This window comes from Oratosquilla oratoria, chromosome 37 (genome assembly GCF_046742065.1).
Source record: "Oratosquilla oratoria isolate Oo_2021 chromosome 37, ASM4674206v1, whole genome shotgun sequence".
Classification (NCBI taxonomy): Eukaryota; Metazoa; Arthropoda; class Malacostraca; order Stomatopoda; family Squillidae; genus Oratosquilla; species Oratosquilla oratoria.
In genome coordinates, this window is record NC_134813.1 from 35,502,994 (window position 1) to 35,508,090 (window position 5,097).

General features: G+C 36.5%; 1 protein-coding gene across 1 annotated transcript in view; it reads left to right on the forward strand.

Annotated features, from left to right (window-relative positions):
* The first annotated feature begins 2,774 nt into the window (after positions 1-2,774).
* nsl1 (non-specific lethal 1) overlaps positions 2,775-5,097 on the forward strand; it is a 277,204-nt gene continuing 274,881 nt past the window's right edge. Inside the window, exon 1 of the mRNA XM_076175485.1 lies at positions 2,775-2,915. The gene's annotated coding sequence lies outside the window, so the exon portion shown is untranslated. The remainder of the gene's footprint in view (positions 2,916-5,097) is intronic.

Sequence of the window (5,097 nt, forward strand, 5' to 3'; positions counted from 1 at the left end):
ATATATATATACTGTATATGAAACAGTGGCAAGTACTGGACAAGGGACAAGCGGGAAGGTTAATCTCGAGGGTCGAGTGGACAATTACACATTTCAACGACAAGACCCGCATCTACATGAGAACAAAATTGGCAAGATCACGTCTACCCGATGTACCGTATACGTTTGTTTTACCAACACCGCTTTTGTTATATATATATATATATATATATATATATATATATATATATATATATATATATATATATATATATATATATACATAAATACACACACACACACATATATAAATATATATATGTGTGTGTGTGTGTGTGTGTGTGTGTGTGTGTGTGTGTGTGTGTGCGTGTGTGTGTGTAAGTGTTCTTTTCTCAATCAATGTCGTTGCTATGAATGATGTATTTATTCTGGCTGCTGCCAAGCTATTTTATTCATTAGAGGTAAGCATCCTGATTTGTAAGATATACAAAAAGAAAGACATTTCATCCATGCCAGCAATCTGTTGGTATCCCTGTAGGCAGCTCTGGTTGAGCCCTCACTGAAAACAAATACACAGTTGATTTCACCGACTTGATATCCCTACTAATATTGCTCTATATCAGTTCCCATCAGCTAATATTTTATACTTTCTTGAACTAAAAGAATTTTGCCCGTTTTAGAAGAAGACAATATATAACAAATTCATACAGAAACGCCTCGATCTCCCATATAAGGAAGGTAGTGAGTTAATGTATATTTAATTATTTGAGAAAATTACGAAAAGAGAAGGTGGGCAGTAATTCTTCCGCTCCTCCTCATTTAGTCACCTTTTACAAGATACAGGGGACGCTGTGACGGTGTTCTTGTCCCTGCCTCTCCCCCTCCCCGACACAGGGAAAGGAGAGAATCATACATTGACGAAAACAGAGGAATTAGAGAAAGGCATATAAACCCATTAATTATTTAGTTCATTAATGCATCAGCAAATAAATGAATATGAATAAATGAGTAGATTAATTAATCAGTTATTCAGTAAATACATAAATGTATACACTAATAGAGATACATAAATAAGGAAACCTGAAGATATAAAGAGGAGATTGGAAGATTCAATTCACAGGACCGGTTTTTCAGTGGTGGCGCGACCAAGGATGAGATGGATGGATGGGGTAAAAGGGGCGTTGGGAAAGAGGGGTTTGTCTGTTGAGGAAGGGAGAGAGAAGGCAGAATATGGGAGTGAAGGGAGAATGGTTGTGTATGGATGATGCTGTGATGTATGGAAGGAAGAGGTGGTTAGGGAGTATGTGTGAATGATATTTTGACGCAGCCCGAAGGGATCTATCCCCGTTTTCTCTTTTTATGCTCAAGAAAACGGAAAAGGCGGGGGGGGGGGTTGCCGATTAAATGAAACAGCCTTGCTGTGGATATGCTGTCTTACTGCATTGTTTTTGACCCAGGATAGTGGGATAGATGCAGGGATGATCCGTTATCCAGGAGGAGCCAAGAGGGAGGGAGAGGTGGAATGGGTGGGAATGAAATGAGTGGGAGTGGATTTATGCCTTTGACTTTGGCTACCTCCCTTGTAAGGGGGAAAAGGCCCTTGGTATATGTATGTATTTTTATTTGACTCCAACAAGAACATACCTGTATCATAGTAGTACTGATACCAAAATATAATAACTCATCACAGTGAACTGTGAAAAAATCACCTTTGCCTTATGTGTACGGAGAGCCACAGTGAGTGACAACCACCCACCGCCATTGGAGGTCGAATTAATTTTCGTATTCAGGATTCTGGAACGAAGCCAAAAACGCAACAGCGATGGCAGGGCTCAATGTAAGAATAGAGATCTTTACCAGCAGGTCCGTTTAACGACTTAGTTTGGAACCGTTGTATCAACAAAATGTAACCTTATATATATATATATATATATATATATATATATATATATAAACTTTCCTAATATATATATATATATATATATATATATATGTATATATATATACATATATATATATATATATAGATATATATATATATATATATATATATATTAGCACAGCGTAATGTAATAGCACATTGGTAAAATGAAACTTGTTAACCCACTGTCGGGTTATATATATATATATATATATATATATATATATATATATATATATATATATATATATATATATATATATATATATATATATATATATATATATATATATATATATATATATATATATATATATAACAACAACAAAATCACTGACAACCACAACATAATATCGAAAAAGTCACTCGAAGTGAGGTGAAGAGATAAATTGGGGAAAGGACCTTCTGGGAAATAATTTCATTCTTGCGGTCCTGAGGTGCAAAACTGCAACCATTATATTGTTATTAGATATCAACACCAAATATCTTCAGTTACTACCTATTTTTTCTTAATATCGTAAATATGTTTATCAATTTTCAATAAATAATTGTGTCATTACTAAAATATTTCAGAACACTAATTAAGAACATGCCACAGAAATGACAATCTAAATCTAAATGAATATATAAATTTCTGAGTCACTGTACGATGACTGTTAGTGATCTTAAAAGAAAATACAACTGTAATTATTACACCGTTTCCAATAAAGAATCATCACTGAGAAGACTCATAAGTTGTTTGGTTATATAAGAAATGTTGATTCGAATGCAGCGAGCGTTTGTTTTCCAACGTCACTTTGAAAAACAAGAGGAAGTCGTTCGTTTGTTTTGTGTTTATAGTATCTGGCAGGTTTTCGGTAGACAAGATAACCGTGCTGTATATCAGAATGTGAAAACAATCCGTTGCTAATTTTACTTTTGTTGCAAACGCAGTGAATTATATAGGTTGAAATAAGGTTGTGAACATGTGAAAAATAGAAATGACAACGTTATCGACGACAAGGCGATTCACGAGGTAAGCTTGGCCTTGAAGGCTTCCTGTTGTTTCCACGCTAATGCCAGACCCAGTATAAACTAAAGTTGGATATTCCCATACTGTATCGGCGCTAGTAGCCATTGCTTAGTGTAACCTATGTGTGTATCTGGTGTTTGACCAAAAATAAATAGCAATGTTACAAAATAAGTTTAAAAATGGCATGATTAAAGAAAAAAGAGGATGTATACATAATTGATAATATGAATATACCAAAATGCTTTTTCGAACTGAGAACCACTGATTGAGCACGACAGTTAAAATATTGTGGTCGCACGAGTATTATGATTAAGATCAAGCATAAGCTACTGACAATGCAATTCTCAGCTATATTTATCGACCTAAGTCCTAACTCATCGTTTCATAGGCTGGCGCATTGGTAGTTCCAGTCTCCTCGTGCAAAATACCTATTGCTCTCTTGGGGAAAGGACATCCAGGCCACACCCATTCTTCTCATTTTAGCACCCCGTGGATGATGAGCCATCCCCGATTCCTAGATCACAGCTTGGGTCAGAGGCAGTGCAGCAAGAGAGAGCACAGCAAAGACCAACAGCCGTAGCCGGTCCCCCCCCCCACCTCACCCCACTCCTCCCAACCGCTGCATTATATATGTTGATCTCACACCCTCATTCTCTCGAGAAATATAAAAACAGGCGAGAAATTCCTTGAGGCCATATCTTTACACATACGTTCACTATCACTCCCTATTCACTCCTATGGTTTGCTCTCACTTCCTTGCTCGACAGCCATACCTCTTGATCAAGTGCTCACTTCACCACGTCTATCCCCCTCATTCTAGGTCTTCCCTTCAAGTTGACTCTATCCACATTGCTTTCCGCACAATTTTTGTAAGTCTTTCTTCTCTTATTATTTCCATGTGTTCAAGTTTTGTAAGTCTTTCTTCTCTTATTATTTCCATGTGTTCAAGTTTTGTAAGTCTTTCTTCTCTTATTATTTCCATGTGTTCAAACCATCTTAGCATTTTGCTCTCCACTTGTGCTCCATATCTCTCTCTCTCTCACTCCATCATCGTAACCAACTACCGTAATTCTCAAACATGTTTAGGATCTTCCTCCATTTAATTCAAAGTCTACTCCTTAGAGTATGGTGGGAACGAACACATCAACACACCCTGCGTTCATCCATAGATGCTTGTTTTTCATGATACATTTCATCATCCACTCCGGATATTTGCCTAATTACTTTACTCTACAATTCACCTCCACCTCCATTCCTCCATTCTCTGGTACTTGTGAAAGAGAGAGAGAGAGTACAGAAGACTATTATGGGTCACAAAAGAATAGAGTATTGCCGTATGATCTCATTTAGTCGTTGGAAGTACTTAACAAATGCTAACCTAATATAGCCTTATGTAGCCTATCCTACCTTACCCTAACGTGATTAGCATAATCTAGTTTATTAGCATGTAGGTATATGAAGACTACATTGCGACGGCGATACTGTCGTATTAATTTACTCAAGAGTTATTTTCACGGCACGGCACGTCGTCGTTCCGACCCAGTTCATGATGTGCGATAGGTAACTGTCTTCGATAGTTACCAGCGCTTCTATCCTACATTTTGTTATGTTTTGTTAATTTCAATGGACGTATGCTTGGGTCCATTTAATTATGGCGAGAGTGCATATGACAGAGAAAAGATATATTTTGCGTTTATGATAAACAAGACCAAATTAGCCGTTATCAGTAAACAAACATGTTTTTAGTAATGATGTCACATGCAATCATTTGGGATGCTAATAATAGATTATTAGGGGGCCGTTTGCGGTGCGCATTAGTAATTTTGTGCAATTATGGCAACAGAGAGACTTGTTCCTCGTACTAAGTTTCTGGTGTTTCTTCGCCATCAGGGTTTGGTCGTTGTTTACCAAACAATAGTGTTGGTTAATTTAGAACAAAGTAATGAAAGTGTTATCCATATATATATATATATATATATATATGACACACAGGAAACCCACAGTCGGAGAAAATAAACTTCGAATAAAGAAGAATCCTATATTTCGGCTATCAACTGTAGCCCTCTTCACGAAATATGATTGCCGAAATTTTGGATTCTCCTTTATTCGAAGTTTATTTTCTCCGACTGTGGGTTTTCTGTGTGTCATTTACAAATGTGCTACTTCATTTCTGTTTATATATATA